We start from the raw sequence: 21,138 nt of genomic DNA, 5'->3' as shown, positions 1-21,138 counted from the left end.
TTCCAATGAAGCAAGTTTAATTTAGTAATAGGTGAAAAACCATCCTTACAAAGGTGTTAATCAGAGACTTGGCTTTGTGGACACTTTTCAGAGAACAAATTTGTTAGCATAAAAATAAAGCCAGAAAATAAAGAGCTGTTTAATCACTCAATTGGATTTTTCTGCCAGCATATTTTTTTTCTCTGCAACCCACTGCTAAATTGTGCTTCCTAGCTGTTTTTATAAAATCACTGAATCAAATCTAACTCTGATTACATCAGAGAAGGCCAAGTACCCTACACCATAACAGGGGGTTTGAAATTTTGACTTGTCTACTTAAAGATCACCAAAATCTGATAACAAGGTCAATTAGGTCCCTAGGTGGGATTAAACCACCAACCTTTTGGTTAAAAGCCGTACATACTAACTGATTGCGCCACAGAGACACTTTGCAAATTTCCATACTGACAAAGGCTAATAAGCATTCATCTAAAACGTTTCCTAGCAAAACTTTAAAAAGTCAATAATCTGGAGAGTTTTTGTAAGATGTTTCTTCCATCAACCAACGAAGAAACACATTGGTACTTTCCCATGATGAGTGAGTGCTTCAGGATCTCTTGCACTTACATGTGCAGCAGAGTACTGCAATGGAAGCATGCTGGACCCATAACCCAGAGGTAGGCAGATTGAAACTATCCTCTGCTGTATGCTTTTTTTTTTGTTAATTAAAGTAATCCAAAACTGGGATTGATATTTTGGCTCTTTTATTTTTACTTAAAGTACAATAACTTTTACCATTTTAATTTGTTTTAATAGTATATTGACAGTATTGTTTTCTTTCAAAAATCCACTTCATTTTCTTTACCCTATTATTAAAATGGTAATTGACAAAAACAAACTACATTGTCACCAGAAGAGCAATACAAAATGTACAAGTGATATATTAAAATCATCTTTCCAGCTTGAATTTCAATGATGCATTGGGTCAACAATTTTGTGAGAAACATCTTCACCCTTAAATAAAGATTTTCTTAATTCCTTACCTGTGTGCTAATTAGATATCACCTTGTTTTCACATTAAACAGACTTCCACATGAGAAAGCAGCAAGGATGCAGTGGCGTTAATGTTTCCTGGTGTCAACTTGTATTATTTCAGTAGACATTGAAATGAGGATGCATCTTGCTGCCTTTCCAATGAAGCAAGTTTAATTTAGTAATAGGTGAAAAACCATCCTTACAAAGGTGTTAATCAGAGACTTGGCTTTGTGGACACTTTTCAGAGAACAAATTTGTTAGCATAAAAATAAAGCCAGAAAATGAAGAGCTGTTTAATCACTCGATTGGATTTTTCTGCCAGCATATTTTTTTTCTCTGCAACCCACTGCTAAATTGTGCTTCCTAGCTGTTTTTTATAAAATCACTGAATCAAATCTAACTCTGATTACATCAGAGAAGGCCATGTACCCTACACCATAAGAGGAGGTTTGAAATTTTGACTTGTCTACTTAAATATCACCAAAATCTGATCACAAGGTTAATTACGTCCCTGGGTGGGATTGAACCACCAACCTTTTGGTTAATAGCCGAACACGCTAACCGATTGCGCCACAGAGACACTTTGCAAACAGTACATACTGACAAAGGCTAATAAGCATACATCTAGAACGTTTTCTAGAAAAACATTAAAAAATCAATAATCTGGAGAGTTTTTGTAAGATGTTTCTTCCATCAACCAATGAATAAACACATTGGTACTTTCCCATGATGAGTGAGTGCTTCAGGATCTCTTGCACTTACATGTGCAGCAGAGTACTGCAATGGAAGCATGCTGGACCCATAACCCAGAGGTAGGCAGATTGAAACTATCCTTTGTTATATGCATTTTTTTTTGTTAATTTAAGTAATCAAAACTGGGATTGATATTTTTGCTCTTTTATTTTTACTTAAAGTACAATAACTTTTACCATTTTAATTTGTTTTAATAGTATATTGACAGTATAGTTTTCTTTCAAAAATCCGCTTAATTTTCTTTACCCTATTATTAAAATGGTAATTGACAAAAAAAACTACATTGTCACCAGAAGAGCAATACAAAATGTACAAGTGATATATTAAAATCATCTTTCCAGCTTGAATTTCAAAGATGCATTGGGGCAACAATTTTGTGAGAAACATCTTCACCCTTAAATAAAGATTTTCGGAATTTCTTACCTGTGTGCTAATTAGATATCACCTTGTTTTCACATTAAACAGACTTCCACATGAGAAAGCAGCAAGGATGCAGTGGCGTTAATGTTTCCTGGTGTCAACTTGTATTATTTCAGTAGACATTGAAATGAGGATGCATCTTGCTGCCTTTCCAATGAAGCAAGTTTAATTTAGTAATAGGTGAAAAACCATCCCTACAAAGGTGTTAATCAGAGACTTGGCTTTGTGGACACTTTTCAGAGAACAAATTTGTTAGCATAAAAATAAAGCCAGAAAATGAAGAGCTGTTTAATCACGCAATTTGATTTTTTTGCCAGCATATTTCTTTTTCTCTGCAACCCACTGCTAAATTGTGCTTCCTAGATGTTTTTATAAAATCACTGAATCAAATCTAACTCTGATTACATCAGAGAAGGCCAGGTACCCTACACCATAACAGGGGGTATGAAATTTGACTTGTCTACTTAAATATCACCAAAATCTGATAACAAGGTCAATTGGTGGGATTGAACCACCAACCTTTTGGTTAATAGCCGTACATACTAACTGATTGCGCCACAGAGACACTTTGCAAAAGTTCATACTGACAAAGGCTAATAAGCATTCATCTAAAACGTTTCCTAGAAAAACTTTAAAATGTCAATTATCTGGAGAGTTTTTGTAAGATGTTTCTTCCATCAACCAACGAAGAAACACATTGGTACTTTCCCATGATGAGTGAGTGCTTCAGGATCTCTTGCACTTACATGTGCAGCAGAGTACTGCAATGGAAGCATGCTGGGCCCATAACCCAGAGGTAGGCAGATTGAAACTATCCTCTGCTATATGCATTTTTTTTTGTTAATTAAAGTAATCCAAAACTCGGATTGATATTTTGTCTCTTTTATTTTTACTTAAAGTACAATAACTTTTACCATTTTAATTTGTTTTAATAGTATATTGACAGTATTGTTTTCTTTCAAAAATCCACTTCATTTTCTTTACCCTATTATTAAAATGGTAATTGACAAAAACAAACTACATTGTCACCAGAAGAGCAATACAAAATGTACAAGTGATATATTAAAATCATCTTTCCAGCTTGAATTTCAATGATGCATTGGGTCAACAATTTTGTGAGAAACATCTTCACCCTTAAATAAAGATTTTCTTAATTCCTTACCTGTGTGCTAATTAGATATCACCTTGTTTTCACATTAAACAGACTTCCACATGAGAAAGCAGCAAGGATGCAGTGGCGTTAATGTTTCCTGGTGTCAACTTGTATTATTTCAGTAGACATTGAAATGAGGATGCATCTTGCTGCCTTTCCAATGAAGCAAGTTTAATTTAGTAATAGGTGAAAAACCATCCTTACAAAGGTGTTAATCAGAGACTTGGCTTTGTGGACACTTTTCAGAGAACAAATTTGTTAGCATAAAAATAAAGCCAGAAAATGAAGAGCTGTTTAATCACTCGATTGGATTTTTCTGCCAGCAAATTTTTTTTCTCTGCAACCCACTGCTAAATTGTGCTTCCTAGCTGTTTTTTTATAAAATCACTGAATCAAATCTAACTCTGATTACATCAGAGAAGGCCATGTACCCTACACCATAAGAGGAGGTTTGAAATTTTGACTTGTCTACTTAAATATCACCAAAATCTGATCACAAGGTTAATTACATCCCTGGGTGGGATTGAACCACCAACCTTTTGGTTAACAGCCAAACACACTAACCGATTGCGCCACAGAGACACTTTGCAAAAAGTACATACTGACAAAGGCTAATAAGCATACATCTAGAACGTTTCCTAGAAAAACATTAAAAAATCAATAATCTGGAGAGTTTTTGTAAGATGTTTCTTCCATCAACCAACGAATAAACACATTGGTACTTTCCCATGATGAGTGAGTGCTTCAGGATCTCTTGCACTTACATGGGCAGCAGAGTACTGCAATGGAAGCATGCTGGACCCATAACCCAGAGGTAGGCAGATTGAAACTATCCTTTGCTATATGCATTTTTTTTGTTAATTTAAGTAATCAAAACTGGGATTGATATTTTTGCTCTTTTATTTTTACTTAAAGTACAATAACTTTTACCATTTTAATTTGTTTTAATAGTATATTGACAGTATAGTTTTCTTTCAAAAATCCACTTAATTTTCTTTACCCTGTTATTAAAATGGTAATTGACAAAAAAACTACATTGTCACCAGAAGAGCAATACAAAATGTACAAGTGATATATTAAAATCATCTTTCCAGCTTGAATTTCAATGATGCATTGGGGCAACAATTTTGTGAGAAACATCTTCACCCTTAAATAAAGATTTTCGTAATTCCTTACCTGTGTGCTAATTAGATATCACCTTGTTTTCACATTAAACAGACTTCCATGTGAGAAAGCAGCAAAGATGCAGTGGCGTTAATGTTTCCTGGTGTCAACCTGTATTATTTCAGTAGACATTGAAATGAGGATGCATCTTGCTGCCTTTCCAATGAAGCAAGTTTAATTTAGTAATAGGTGAAAAACCATCCTTACAAAGGTGTTAATCAGAGACTTGGCTTTGTGGACACTTTTCAGAGAACAAATTTGTTAGCATAAAAATAAATTCCAGAAAATGAAGAGCTGTTTAATCACTCAATTGGATTTTTCTGCCAGCATATTTTTTTTCTCTGCAACCCACTGCTAAATTGTGCTTCCTAGCTGTTTTTTATAAAATCACTGAATCAAATCTAACTCTGATTACATCAGAGAAGGCCAGGTACCCTACACAATAAGAGGGGGTTTGAAATTTTGACTTGTCTACTTAAATATCACCAAAATCTGATCACAAGGTCAATTACGTCCCTGGGTGGGATTGAACCACCAACCTTTTGGTTAATAGCCGAACACACTAACCGATTGCGCCACCGAGACACTTTGCAAACAGTACATACTGACAAAGGCTAATAAGCATACATCTAGAACGTTTCCTAGAAAAATATTAAAAAATCAATAATCTGGAGAGTTTTTGTAAGATGTTTCTTCCATCAACCAATGAATAAACACATTGGTACTTTCCCATGATGAGGGAGTGCTTCAGGATCTCTTGCACTTACATGTGCAGCAGAGTACTGCAATGGAAGCATGCTGGACCCATAACCCAGAGGTAGGCAGATTGAAACTATCCTTTGCTATATGCATTTTTTTTGGTTAATTTAAGTAATCAAAACTGGGATTGATATTTTTGCTCTTTTATTTTTACTTAAAGTACAATAACTTTTACCATTTTAATTTGTTTTAATAGTATATTGACAGTATAGTTTTCTTTCAAAAATCCACTTAATTTTCTTTACCCTATTATTAAAATGGTAATTGACAAAAAAAACTACATTGTCACCAGAAGAGCAATACAAAATGTACAAGTGATATATTAAAATCATCTTTCCAGCTTGAATTTCAATGATGCATTGGGGCAACAATTTTGTGAGAAACATCTTCACCCTTAAATAAAGATTTTCGTAATTTCTTACCTGTGTGCTAATTAGATATCACCTTGTTTTCACATTAAACAGACTTCCACATGAGAAAGCAGCAAGGATGCAGTGGCGTTAATGTTTCCTGGTGTCAACCTGTATTATTTCAGTAGACATTGAAATGAGGATGCATCTTGCTGCCTTTCCAATGAAGCAAGTTTAATTTAGTAATAGGTGAAAAACCATCCTTACAAAGGTGTTAATCAGAGACTTGGCTTTGAGGACACTTTTCAGAGAACAAATTTGTTAGCATAAAAATAAAGCCAGAAAATGAAGAGCTGTTTAATCACGCAATTTGATTTTTTTGCCAGCATATTTCTTTTTCTCTGCAACCCACTGCTAAATTGTGCTTCCTAGATGTTTTTATAAAATCACTGAATCAAATCTAACTCTGATTACATCAGAGAAGGCCAGGTACCCTACACCATAACAGGGGGTATGAAATTTGACTTGTCTACTTAAAGATCACCAAAATCTGATAACAAGGTCAATTAGGACCCTGGGTGGGATTGAACCACCAACCTTTTGGTTAATAGCCGTACATACTAACTGATTGCGCCACAGAGACACTTTGCAAAAGTTCATACTGACAAAGGCTAATAAGCATTCATCTAAAACGTTTCCTAGAAAAACTTTAAAAAGTCAATAATCAGGAGAGTTTTTGTAAGATGTTTCTTCCATCAACCAACGAAGAAACACATTGGTACTTTCCCATGATGAGTGAGTGCTTCAGGATCTCTTGCACTTACATGTGCAGCAGAGTACTGCAATGGAAGCATGCTGGGCCCATAACCCAGAGGTAGGCAGATTGAAACTATCCTCTGCTATATGCATTTTTTTGTTTGTTAATTAAAGTAATCCAAAACTGGGATTGATATTTTGTCTCTTTTATTTTTACTTAAAGTACAATAACTTTTACCATTTTAATTTGTTTTAATAGTATATTGACAGTATTGTTTTCTTTCAAAAATCCACTTCATTTTCTTTACCCTATTATTAAAATGGTAATTGACAAAAACAAACTACATTGTCACCAGAAGAGCAATACAAAATGTACAAGTGATATATTAAAATCATCTTTCCAGCTATAATTTCAATGATGCATTGGGGCAACGATTTTGTGAGAAACATCTTCACCCTTAAATAAAGATTTTCTTAATTCCTTACCTGTGTGCTAATTAGATATCACCTTGTTTTCACATTAAACAGACTTCCACATGAGAAAGCAGCAAGGATGCAGTGGCGTTAATGTTTCCTGGTGTCAACCTGTATTATTTCAGTAGACATTGAAATGAGGATGCATCTTGCTGCCTTTCCAATGAAGCAAGTTTAATTTAGTAATAGGTGAAAAACCATCCTTACAAAGGTGTTAATCAGAGACTTGGCTTTGTGGACACTTTTCAGAGAACAAATTTGTTAGCATAAAAATAAAGCCAGAAAATAAAAAACTGTTTAATCACTCAATTGGATTTTTCTGCCAGCATATTTTTTTTCTCTGCAACCCACTGCTAAATTGTGCTTCCTAGCTGTTTTTATAAAATCACTGAATCAAATCTAACTCTGATTACATCAGAGAAGGCCAAGTACCCTACACCATAACAGGGGGTTTGAAATTTTGACTAGTCTACTTAAAGATCACCAAAATCTGATAACAAGGTCAATTAGGTCCCTGGGTGGGATTGAACCACCAACCTTTTGGTTAATAGCCGTACATACTAACTGATTGCGCCACAGAGACACTTTGCAAAAGTCCATACTGACAAAGGCTAATAAGCATTCATCTAAAACGTTTCCTAGCAAAACTTTAAAAAGTCAATAATCTGGAGAGTTTTTGTAAGATGTTTCTTCCATCAACCAACGAAGAAACACATTGGTACTTTCCCATGATGAGTGAGTGCTTCAGGATCTCTTGCACTTACATGTGCAGCAGAGTACTGCAATGGAAGCATGCTGGACCCATAACCCAGAGGTAGGCAGATTGAAACTATCCTCTGCTGTATGCTTTTTTTTTTGTTAATTAAAGTAATCCAAAACTGGGATTGATATTTTGGCTCTTTTATTTTTACTTAAAGTACAATAACTTTTACCATTTTAATTTGTTTTAATAGTATATTGACAGTATTGTTTTCTTTCAAAAATCCACTTAATTTTATTTACCCTATTATTAAAATGGTAATTGACAAAAACAAACTACATTGTCACCAGAAGAGCAATACAAAATGTACAAGTGATATATTAAAATCATCTTTCCAGCTTGAATTTCAATGATGCATTGGGGCAACGATTTTGTGAGAAACATCTTCACCCTTAAATAAAGATTTTCTTAATTCCTTACCTGTGTGCTAATTAGATAATTAGATATCACCTTGTTTTCACATTAAACAGACTTCCACATGAGAAAGCAGCAAGGATGCAGTGGCGTTAATGTTTCCTGGTGTCAACCTGAATTATTTCAGTAGACATTGAAATGAGGATGCATCTTGCTGACAGCCAACATCCCGAAGGCGAGTATTGGAGGGAGGGTTAGGACCGGGGGAGGGGGTGTTAGGGAAGGCACTAGGGGGGGGGGGGGTTAGTCCTAGCTGCCACCCCCTGAGGGTTAGCCCTATCCGCCACCCCCCCAGAGGGTTAGGATTAGGTATCATATGACTGCTGGAATCCCGAGCGCCGGATGCCATACCCAACCCCCTTTACTTTTTCAGGCATTTCTATCTCTCCTCTCTCTATGGTGTTCCGATTGCCCACTTTCCCTTGTGCTTTTCTCTCTCTCTCTCCTTTGTTTAGAGCATCAGTTTCTGTAGTCCACTTTATCCTTATTTTTTCCAGTGTTTCACTATCTCTCTGATGTAATGAGGATGTATGGTCTAGAGGGATCAGTAATGCATTGTACTGTATAGAGGCGTCAGGGATATAGCGTAGGGTATAGAGGCGTCAGGGATGTAGCGTAGGTTATAGAGGCATCAGGAATGTAGCGTAGGGAATAGAGGCATCAGGGATGTAGCGTAGGGTATAGAGGCGTCAGGGATGTAGCATAGGGAATAGAGGCGTCAGGGATGTAGCGTAGGGAATAGAGGCGTCAGGGATTTAGCTTAGGAAATATAGGCATCAGGGATGTACTAGCAGGTATATAGAGGTCAGTGTACTGTATAGAGGGTAGAGATGAGCGGGTTCGGTTCCTCGGAATCCGAACCCGCCCGAACTTCAGGTTTTTTTACACGGGGCCGAGCGACTCGGATCTTCCCGCCTTGCTCGGTTAACCCGAGCGCGCCCGAACGTCATCATCCCGCTGTCGGATTCTCGCGAGGCTCGTATTCTATCGCGAGACTCGGATTCTATATAAGGAGCCGCGCGTCGCCGCCATTTTCACACGTGCATTGAGATTGATAGGGAGAGGACGTGGCTGGCGTCCTCTCCGTTTAGACTAGAGTACTAGAGAGAGACACAAATTTTGGGGAGCATATTATTAGGAGGAGTACTACTTGCTGCTGATAGTGTGACCAGTGACCACCAGTTTAATTAATCCGTTCTCTGCCTGAAAAAAAACGATACACAGTGTGACACAGTCACATACCATATCTGTGCTCAGCCCAGTGTGCTGCATTATATGTAATACTGTATATCATTATCTGACTGTGCTGAGTGCTCACTGCTCACACAGCTTAATTGTGGGGGAGACTGGGGAGCAGTTATAGCAGGAGTACATATTTTAAGTACAGTGCACACTTTTGCTGCCAGAGTGCCACTGCCAGTGTGACTGACCAGTGACCACTGACCACCAGTATTGTGATTGTCTGCTGACCACCAGTATATTGTGATTGTCTGCCTGAAAAAGTTAAACACTCGTCGTGTGGTGTTTTTATAAACGCATTCTGCAGACAGTGTCCAGCAGGTCCGTCATTACATAATATATACCTGTCCGGCTGCAGTACTAGTGTGATATATATATATATTTTAATTTTATCTCACTATCATCCAGTCTATATTAGCAGCAGACACAGTACGGTAGTCCACGGCTGTAGCTACCTCTGTGTCGGCAGTCGCTCGTCCATCCATAATTGTATACCACCTACCCGTGGTTTTTTTTTTCTATCTTCTTGATACTAGTAGCTTACTTTAGGAGTCTGCAGTGCTGAGTCTGACAGACAGTGTCCAGCAGGTCCGTCATTACATAATATATACCTGTCCGGCTGCAGTACTAGTGTGATATATAATATATATATATTTTAATTTTATCTCATTATCATCCAGTCTATATTAGCAGCAGACACAGTACGGTAGTCCACGGCTGTAGCTACCTCTGTGTCGGCAGTCGCTCGTCCATCCATAATTGTATACCACCTACCCGTGTTTTTTCTTTTCTTCTATCTTCTTGATACTAGTAGCTTACTTTAGGAGTCTGCAGTGCTGACAGACAGTGTCCAGCAGGTCCGTCATTACATAATATATACCTGTCCGGCGCCAGTACTAGTGTGATATATATATATATATATATATTTTAATTTTATCTCATTATCATCCAGTCTATATTAGCAGCAGACACAGTACGGTAGTCCACGGCTGTAGTAGCTACCTCTGTGTCGGCAGTCGCTCGTCCATCCATAATTGTATACCACCTACCCGTGTTTTTTTTTTTTTCTATCTTCTTGATACTAGTAGCTTACTTTAGGAGTCTGCAGTGCTGACAGACAGTGTCCAGCAGGTCCGTCATTACATAATATATACCTGTCCGGCTGCAGTACTAGTGTGATATATATATATATTTTAATTTTATCTCATTATCATCCAGTCTATATTAGCAGCAGACACAGTACGGTAGTCCACGGCTGTAGCTACCTCTGTGTCGGCAGTCGCTCGTCCATCCATAATTGTATACCACCTACCCGTGTTTTTTTTTTTTCTATCTTCTTGATACTAGTAGCTTACTTTAGGAGTCTGCAGTGCTGACAGACAGTGTCCAGCAGGTCCGTCATTACATAATATATACCTGTCCGGCTGCAGTACTAGTGTGATATATATATATATATATATTTTAATTTTATCTCATTATCATCCAGTCTATATTAGCAGCAGACACAGTACGGTAGTCCACGGCTGTAGTTACCTCTGTGTCGGCAGTCGCTCGTCCATCCATAATTGTATACCACCTACCCGTGGTTTTTTTTTTTCTATCTTCTTGATACTAGTAGCTTACTTTAGGAGTCTGCAGTGCTGACAGACAGTGTCCAGAAGGTCCGTCATTACATAATATATACCTGTCCGGCTGCAGTACTAGTGTGATATATATATATATATTTTAATTTTATCTCATTATCATCCAGTCTATATTAGCAGCAGACACAGTACGGTAGTCCACGGCTGTAGCTACCTCTGTGTCGGCAGTCGCTCGTCATCCATAAGTATACTAGTATCCATCCATCTCCATTGTTTACCTGAGGTGCCTTTTAGTTGTGCCTATTAAAATATGGAGAACAAAAATGTTGAGGTTCCAAAAATAGGGAAAGATCAAGATCGACTTCCACCTCGTGCTGAAGCTGCTGCCACTAGTCATGGCCGAGACGATGAAATGCCAGCAACGTTGTCTGCCAAGGCCGATGCCCAATGTCATAGTACAGAGCATGTAAAATCCAAAACACCAAATATCAGTAAAAAAAGGACTCAAAAATCTAAAATAAAATTGTCGGAGGAGAAGCGTAAACTTGCCAATATGCCATTTACCACACGGAGTGGCAAGGAACGGCTGAGGCCCTGGCCTATGTTCATGGCTAGTGGTTCAGCTTCACATGAGGATGGAAGCACTCAGCCTCTCGCTAGAAAAATGAAAAGACTCAAGCTGGCAAAAGCACAGCAAAGAACTGTGCGTTCTTTGAAATCCCAAATCCACAAGGAGAGTCCAATTGTGTCGGTTGCGATGCCTGACCTTCCCAACACTGGACGTGAAGAGCATGCGCCTTCCACCATTTGCACGCCCCCTGCAAGTGCTGGAAGGAGCACCCGCAGTCCAGTTCCTGATAGTCAGATTGAAGATGTCAGTGTTGAAGTACACCAGGATGAGGAGGATATGGGTGTTGCTGGCGCTGGGGAGGAAATTGACCAGGAGGATTCTGATGGTGAGGTGGTTTGTTTAAGTCAGGCACCCGGGGAGACACCTGTTGTCCGTGGGAGGAATATGGCCATTGACATGCCTGGTGAAAATACCCCAAAAATCAGCTCTTCGGTGTGGAAGTATTTCAACAGAAATGCGGACAACAGGTGTCAAGCCGTGTGTTGCCTTTGTCAAGCTGTAATAAGTAGGGGTAAGGACGTTAACCACCTCGGAACATCCTCCCTTATACGTCACCTGCAGCGCATTCATAATAAGTCAGTGACAAGTTCAAAAACTTTGGGCGACAGCGGAAGCAGTCCACTGACCAGTAAATCCCTTCCTCTTGTAACCAAGCTCACGCAAACCACCCCACCAACTCCCTCAGTGTCAATTTCCTCCTTCCCCAGGAATGCCAATAGTCCTGCAGGCCATGTCACTGGCAATTCTGACGAGTCCTCTCCTGCCTGGGATTCCTCCGATGCATCCTTGCGTGTAACGCCTACTGCTGCTGGCGCTGCTGTTGTTGCTGCTGGGAGTCGATGGTCATCCCAGAGGGGAAGTCGTAAGCCCACTTTTACTACTTCCACCAAGCAATTGACTGTCCAACAGTCCTTTGCGAGGAAGATGAAATATCACAGCAGTCATCCTGTTGCAAAGCGGATAACTGAGGCCTTGACAACTATGTTGGTGTTAGACGTGCGTCCGGTATCCGCCGTTAGTTCACAGGGAACTAGACAATTTCTTGAGGTAGTGTGCCCCCGTTACCAAATACCATCTAGGTTCCACTTCTCTAGGCAGGCGATACCGAGAATGTACACGGACGTCAGAAAAAGACTCACCAGTGTCCTAAAAAATGCAGTTGTACCCAATGTCCATTTAACCACGGACATGTGGACAAGTGGAGCAGGGCAGGGTCAGGACTATATGACTGTGACAGCCCACTGGGTAGATGTATGGACTCCCGCCGCAAGAACAGCAGCGGCGGCACCAGTAGCAGCATCTCGCAAACGCCAACTCTTTCCTAGGCAGGCTACGCTTTGTATCACCGGTTTCCAGAATACGCACACAGCTGAAAACCTCTTACGGCAACTGAGGAAGATCATCGCGGAATGGCTTACCCCAATTGGACTCTCCTGTGGATTTGTGGCATCGGACAACGCCAGCAATATTGTGTGTGCATTAAATATGGGCAAATTCCAGCACGTCCAATGTTTTGCACATACCTTGAATTAGAGATGAGCGGGTTCGGTTCCTCGGAATCCGAACCCGCCCGAACTTCAGCTTTTTTTACACGGATCCGAGCGACTCGGATCTTCCCGCCTTGCTCGGTTAACCCGAGCGCGCCCGAACGTCATCATGACGCTGTCGGATTCTCGCGAGGCTCGGATTCTATCGCGAGACTCGGATTCTATATAAGGAGCCGCGCGTCGCCGCCATTTTCACACGTGCATTGAGATTGATAGGGAGAGGACGTGGCTGGCGTCCTCTCCATTTAGATTAGGGTTGAGAGAGAGAGAGAGAGAGATTGACCTGAGGCTGTGATACTGTAGAAGAGAGTGCAGAGTTTAGTGACTGACGACCACAGTGACCACCAGACAGTGCAGTTGTTTGTTTTATTTAATATATCCGTTCTCTGCCTGAAAAAAACGATACACACAGTGACTCAGTCACATACCATATCTGTGTGCACTGCTCAGCCCAGTGTGCTGCATCAATGTATATATATATCTGACTGTGCTCAGCTCACACAGCTTATAATTGTGGGGGAGACTGGGGAGCACTGCAGTGCCAGTTATAGGTTATAGCAGGAGCCAGGAGTACATAATATTATATTAAAATTAAACAGTGCACACTTTTGCTGCAGGAGTGCCACTGCCAGTGTGACTAGTGACCAGTGACCTGACCACCAGTATATATAATATTAGTAGTATACTATCTCTTTATCAACCAGTCTATATTAGCAGCAGACACAGTACAGTGCGGTAGTTCACGGCTGTGGCTACCTCTGTGTCGGCACTCGGCAGCCCGTCCATAATTGTATATACCACCTAACCGTGGTTTTTTTTTCTTTCTTTATAGTCATACTAGTTACGAGTATACTATCTCTTTATCAACCAGTCTATATTAGCAGCAGACACAGTACAGTGCGGTAGTTCACGGCTGTGGCTACCACTGTGTCGGCACTCGGCAGCCCGTCCATAATTGTATATACCACCTAACCGTGGTTTTTTTTTCTTTCTTTATACATACATACTAGTTACGAGTATACTATCTCTTTATCAACCAGTCTATATTAGCAGCAGACACAGTACAGTGCGGTAGTTCACGGCTGTGGCTACCTCTGTGTCGGCACTCGGCAGCCCGTCCATAATTGTATATACCACCTAACCGTGGTTTTTTTTTCTTTCTTTATACATACATACTAGTTACGAGTATACTATCTCTTTATCAACCAGTCTATATATTAGCAGCAGACACAGTACAGTGCGGTAGTTCACGGCTGTGGCTACCTCTGTGTCGGCACTCGGCAGCCCGTCCATAATTGTATATACCACCTAACCGTGGTTTTTTTTTCTTTCTTTATACATACATACTAGTTACGAGTATACTATCTCTTTATCAACCAGTCTATATTAGCAGCAGACACAGTACAGTGCGGTAGTTCACGGCTGTGGCTACCTCTGTGTCGGCACTCGGCAGCCCGTCCATAATTGTATATACCACCTAACCGTGGTTTTTTTTTCTTTCTTTATACATACATACTAGTTACGAGTATACTATCTCTTTATCAACCAGTCTATATATTAGCAGCAGACACAGTACAGTGCGGTAGTTCACGGCTGTGGCTACCTCTGTGTCGGCACTCGGCAGCCCGTCCATAATTGTATATACCACCTAACCGTGGTTTTTTTTTCTTTCTTTATACATACATACTAGTTACGAGTATACTATCTCTTTATCAACCAGTCTATATTAGCAGCAGACACAGTACAGTGCGGTAGTTCACGGCTGTGGCTACCTCTGTGTCGGCACTCGGCAGCTCGTCCATAATTGTATATACCACCTAACCGTGGTTTTTTTTTCTTTCTTTATACATACATACTAGTTACGAGTATACTATCTCTTTATCAACCAGTCTATATATTAGCAGCAGACACAGTACAGTGCGGTAGTTCACGGCTGTGGCTACCTCTGTGTCGGCACTCGGCAGCCCGTCCATAATTGTATATACCACCTAACCGTGGTTTTTTTTTCTTTCTTTATAGTCATACTAGTTACGAGTATACTATCTCTTTATCAACCAGTCTATATTAGCAGCAGACACAGTACAGTGCGGTAGTTCACGGCTGTGGCTACCTCTGTGTCGGCACTCGGCAGCCCGTCCATAATTGTATATACCACCTAACCGTGGTTTTTTTTTCTTTCTTTATACATACATACTAGTTACGAGTATACTATCTCTTTATCAACCAGTCTATATATTAGCAGCAGACACAGTACAGTGCGGTAGTTCACGGCTGTGGCTACCTCTGTGTCGGCACTCGGCAGCCCGTCCATAATTGTATATACCACCTAACCGTGGTTTTTTTTTCTTTCTTTATACATACATACTAGTTACGAGTATACTATCTCTTTATCAACCAGTCTATATTAGCAGCAGACACAGTACAGTACGGTAGTTCACGGCTGTGGCTACCTCTGTGTCTGCACTCGGCAGGCAGTCCATAATTGTATACTAGTATCCATCTCCATTGTTTACCTGAGGTGCCTTTTAGTTGTGCCTATTAAAATATGGAGAACAAAAATGTTGAGGTTCCAAAATTAGGGAAAGATCAAGATCCACTTCCACCTCGTGCTGAAGCTGCTGCCACTAGTCATGGCCGAGACGATGAAATGCCAGCAACGTCGTCTGCCAAGGCCGATGCCCAATGTCATAGTACAGAGCATGTCAAATCCAAAACACCAAATATCAGAAAAAAAAGGACTCCAAAACCTAAAATAAAATTGTCGGAGGAGAAGCGTAAACTTGCCAATATGCCATTTACGACACAGAGTGGCAAGGAACGGCTGAGGCCCTGGCCTATGTTCATGGCTAGTGGTTCAGCTTCACATGAGGATGGAAGCACTCAGCCTCTCGCTAGAAAAATGAAAAGACTCAAGCTGGCAAAAGCAGCACAGCAAAGAACTGTGCATTCTTCGAAATCCCAAATCCACAAGGAGAGTCCAATTGTGTCGGTTGCGATGCCTGACCTTCCCAACACTGGACGTGAAGAGCATGCGCCTTCCACCATTTGCACGCCCCCTGCAAGTGCTGGAAGGAGCACCCGCAGTCCAGTTCCTGATAGTCAGATTGAAGATGTCAGTGTTGAAGTACACCAGGATGAGGAGGATATGGGTGTTGCTGGCGCTGGGGAGGAAATTGACCAGGAGGATTCTGATGGTGAGGTGGTTTGTTTAAGTCAGGCACCCGGGGAGACACCTGTTGTCCGTGGGAGGAATATGGCCGTTGACATGCCAGGTGAAAATACCAAAAAAATCAGCTCTTCGGTGTGGAGGTATTTCACCAGCAATGCGGACAACAGGTGTCAAGCCGTGTGTTCCCTTTGTCAAGCTGTAATAAGTAGGGGTAAGGACGTTAACCACCTCGGAACATCCTCCCTTATACGTCACCTGCAGCGCATTCATAATAAGTCAGTGACAAGTTCAAAAACTTTGGGTGACAGCGGAAGCAGTCCACTGACCAGTAAATCCCTTCCTCTTGTAACCAAGCTCACGCAAACCACCCCACCAACTCCCTCAGTGTCAATTTCCTCCTTCCCCAGGAATGCCAATAGTCCTGCAGGCCATGTCACTGGCAATTCTGACGAGTCCTCTCCTGCCTGGGATTCCTCCGATGCATCCTTGCGTGTAACGCCTACTGCTGCTGGCGCTGCTGTTGTTGCCGCTGGGAGTCGATGGTCATCCCAGAGGGGAAGTCGTAAGCCCACTTGTACTACTTCCAGTAAGCAATTGACTGTTCAACAGTCCTTTGCGAGGAAGATGAAATATCACAGCAGTCATCCTGCTGCAAAGCGGATAACTGAGGCCTTGACAACTATGTTGGTGTTAGACGTGCGTCCGGTATCCGCCGTTAGTTCACAGGGAACTAGACAATTTATTGAGGCAGTGTGCCCCCGTTACCAAATACCATCTAGGTTCCACTTCTCTAGGCAGGCGATACCGAGAATGTACACGGACGTCAGAAAAAGACTCACCAGTGTCCTAAAAAATGCAGTTGTACCCAATGTCCACTTAACCACGGACATGTGGACAAGTGGAGCAGGGCAGGGTCAGGACTATATGACTGTGACAGCCCACTGGGTAGATGTATGGACTCCCGCCGCAAGAACAGCAGCGGCGGCACCAGTAGCAGCATCTCGCAAACGCCAACTCTTTCCTAGGCAGGCTACGCTTTGTATCACCGCTTTCCAGAATACGCACACAGCTGAAAACCTCTTACGGCAACTGAGGAAGATCATCGCGGAATGGCTTACCCCAATTGGACTCTCCTGTGGATTTGTGGCATCGGACAACGCCAGCAATATTGTGTGTGCATTAAATATGGGCAAATTCCAGCACGTCCCATGTTTTGCACATACCTTGAATTTGGTGGTGCAGAATTTTTTAAAAAACGACAGGGGCGTGCAAGAGATGCTGTCGGTGGCCAGAAGAATTGCGGGACACTTTCGGCGTACAGGCACCACGTACAGAAGACTGGAGCACCACCAAAAACTACTGAACCTGCCCTGCCATCATCTGAAGCAAGAAGTGGTAACGAGGTGGAATTCAACCCTCTATATGCTTCAGAGGTTGGAGGAGCAGCAAAAGGCCATTCAAGCCTATACAATTGAGCACGATATAGTAGGTGGAATGCACCTGTCTCAAGCGCAGTGGAGAATGATTTCAACGTTGTGCAAGGTTCTGATGCCCTTTGAACTTGCCACACGTGAAGTCAGTTCAGACACTGCCAGCCTGAGTCAGGTCATTCCCCTCATCAGGCTTTTGCAGAAGAAGCTGGAGACATTGAAGGAGGAGCTAACACGGAGCGATTCCGCTAGGCATGTGGGACTTGTGGATGGAGCCCTTAATTCGCTTAACAAGGATTCACGGGTGGTCAATCTGTTGAAATCAGAGCACTACATTTTGGCCACCGTGCTCGATCCTAGATTTAAAGCCTACCTTGGATCTCTCTTTCCGGCAGACACAAGTCTGCTGGGGTTGAAAGACCTGCTGGTGAGAAAATTGTCAAGTCAAGCGGAACGCGACCTGTCAACATCTCCTCCTTCACATTCTCCCGCAACTGGGGGTGCGAGGAAAAGGCTCAGAATTCCGAGCCCACCCGCTGGCGGTGATGCAGGGCAGTCTGGAGCGACTGCTGATGCTGACATCTGGTCCGGACTGAAGGACCTGACAACGATTACGGACATGTCGTCTACTGTCACTGCATATGATTCTCTCAACATTGATAGAATGGTGGAGGATTATATGAGTGACCGCATCCAAGTAGGCACGTCACACAGTCCGTACTTATACTGGCAGGAAAAAGAGGCAATTTGGAGGCCCTTGCACAAACTGGCTTTATTCTACCTAAGTTGCCCTCCCACAAGTGTGTACTCCGAAAGAGTGTTTAGTGCCGCCGCTCACCTTGTCAGCAATCGGCGTACGAGGTTACATCCAGAAAATGTGGAGAAGATGATGTTCATTAAAATGAATTATAATCAATTCCTCCGCGGAGACATTGACCAGCAGCAATTGCCTCCACAAAGTACACAGGGAGCTGAGATGCTGGATTCCAGTGGGGACGAATTGATAATCTGTGAGGAGGGGGATGTACACGGTGATATATCGGAGGGTGATGATGAGGTGGACATCTTGCCTCTGTAGAGCCAGTTTGTGCAAGGAGAGATTAATTGCTTCTTTTTTGGGGGGGTCCAAACCAACCCGTCATATCAGTCACAGTCGTGTGGCAGACCCTGTCACTGAAATGATGGGTTGGTTAAAGTGTGCATGTCCTGTTTTGTTTATACAACATAAGGGTGGGTGGGAGGGCCCAAGGACAATTCCATCTTGCACCTCTTTTTTCTTTTCTTTTTCTTTGCATCATGTGCTGATTGGGGAGGGTTTTTTGGAAGGGACATCCTGCGTGACACTACAGTGCCACTCCTAAATGGGCCCGGTGTTTGTGTCGGCCACTAGGGTCGCTAATCTTACTCACACAGTCAGCTACCTCATTGCGCCTCTTTTTTTCTTTGCGTCATGTGCTGTTTGGGGAGGGTTTTTTGGAAGGGACATCCTGCGTGACACTGCAGTGCCACTCCTAGATGGGCCCCGGTGTTTATGTCGGCCACTAGGGTCGCTAATCTTACTCACACAGCTACCTCATTGCGCCTCTTTTTTTCTTTGCGTCATGTGCTGTTTGGGGAGGGTTTTTTGGAAGGGACATCCTGCGTGACACTGCAGTGCCACTCCTAGATGGGCCCGGTGTTTGTGTCGGCCACTAGGGTCGCTAATCTTACTCACACAGCTACCTCATTGCGCCTCTTTTTTTCTTTGCGTCATGTGCTGTTTGGGGAGGGTTTTTTGGAAGGGCCATCCTGCGTGACACTGCAGTGCCACTCCTAGATGGGCCCGGTGTTTGTGTCGGCCACTAGGGTCGCTAATCTTACTCACACAGCTACCTCATTGCGCCTCTTTTTTTCTTTGCGTCATGTGCTGTTTGGGGAGGGTTTTTTGGAAGGGACATCCTGCGTGACACTGCAGTGCCACTCCTAGATGGGCCCGGTGTTTGTGTCGGCCACTAGGGTCGCTTATCTTACTCACACAGCGACCTCGGTGCAAATTTTAGGACTAAAAATAATATTGTGAGGTGTGAGGTATTCAGAATAGACTGAAAATGAGTGTAAATTATGGTTTTTGAGGTTAATAATACTTTGGGATCAAAATGACCCCCAAATTCTATGATTTAAGCTGTTTTTTAGTGTTTTTTGAAAAAAACACCCGAATCCAAAACACACCCGAATCCGACAAAAAAAATTCGGTGAGGTTTTGCCAAAACGCGTTCGAACCCAAAACACGGCCGCGGAACCGAACCCAAAACCAAAACACAAAACCCGAAAAATTTCAGGCGCTCATCTCTACCTTGAATTTGGTGGTGCAGAATTATTTAAAAAACGAGAGGCGCATGCAAGAGATGCTGTCGGTGGCCAGAAGAATTGCGGGACACTTTCGGCGTACAGGCACCACGTACAGAAGACTGGAGCAACACCAAAAACGCCTGAACCTGCCCTGCCATCATCTGAAGCAAGAAGTGGTAACGAGGTGGAATTCAACCCTATATATGCTTCAGAGGTTGGAGGAGCAGCAAAAGGCCATTCAAGCCTATACAATTGAGCACGATATAGGAGGTGGAATGCACCTGTCTCAAGCGCAGTGGAGAATGATTTCAACGTTGTGCAAGGTTCTGCTGCCCTTTGAACTTGCCACACGTGAAGTAGGTTCAGACACTGCCAGCCTGAGTCAGGTCATTCCCCTCATCAGGCTTTTGCAGAAGAAGCTGGAGACATTGAAGAAGGAGCTAACACAAAGCGATTCCGCTAGGCATGTGGGACTTGTGGATGGAGCCCTTAATTCGCTTAACAAGGATTCACGGGTGGTCAATCCGTTGAAATCAGAGCACTACATTTTGGCCACCGTGCTCGATCCTAGATTTAAAACCTACCTTGGATCTCTCTTTCCGGCACACACAAGTCTGCTGGGGTTCAAAGACCTGCTGGTGAGAAAATTGTCAAGTCAAGCGGAACGCGACCTGTCAACATCTCCTCCTTCACATTCTCCCGCAACTGGGGGTGCGAGGAAAAGGCTCAGAATTCCGAGCCCACCCGCTGGCGGTGATGCAGGGCAGTCTGGAGCGACTGCTGATGCTGACATCTGGTCCGGACTGAAGGACCTGACAACGATTACGGAGTCGGACATGTCGTCTACTGGCACTGCATATGATTCTCTCCCCATTGAAAGAATGGTGGAGGATTATATGAGTGACCGCATCCAAGTAGGCACGTCAGACAGTCCGTACTTATACTGGCAGGAAAAAGAGGCAATTTGGAGGCCCTTGCACAAACTGGCTTTATTCTACCTAAGTTGCCCTCCCACAAGTGTGTACTCCGAAAGAGTGTTTAGTGCCGCCGCTCACCTTGTCAGCAATCGGCGTACGAGGTTACTTCCAGAAAATGTGGAGAAGATGATGTTCATTAAAATGAATTATAATCAATTCCTCCGTGGAGACATTGACCAGCAGCAATTGCCTCCACAAAGTATACAGGGAGCTGAGA

At 42.3% G+C, this 21,138-nt stretch overlaps 1 non-coding gene across 1 annotated transcript; it reads right to left on the bottom strand.

The window, feature by feature from the left end:
* Positions 1-1,520: 1,520 nt before the first annotated feature.
* TRNAN-AUU (transfer RNA asparagine (anticodon AUU)) lies at positions 1,521-1,594 on the bottom strand. Its single transcript has one exon. It is a non-coding gene; the product is annotated as a tRNA-Asn (tRNA).
* Between the last annotated feature and the right edge of the window lie 19,544 nt (positions 1,595-21,138).

This window comes from Pseudophryne corroboree, unplaced genomic scaffold (genome assembly GCF_028390025.1).
Source record: "Pseudophryne corroboree isolate aPseCor3 unplaced genomic scaffold, aPseCor3.hap2 scaffold_2235, whole genome shotgun sequence".
NCBI classification, from domain to species: Eukaryota; Metazoa; Chordata; class Amphibia; order Anura; family Myobatrachidae; genus Pseudophryne; species Pseudophryne corroboree.
This window is presented reverse-complemented; position numbering and strand designations above follow the sequence as displayed.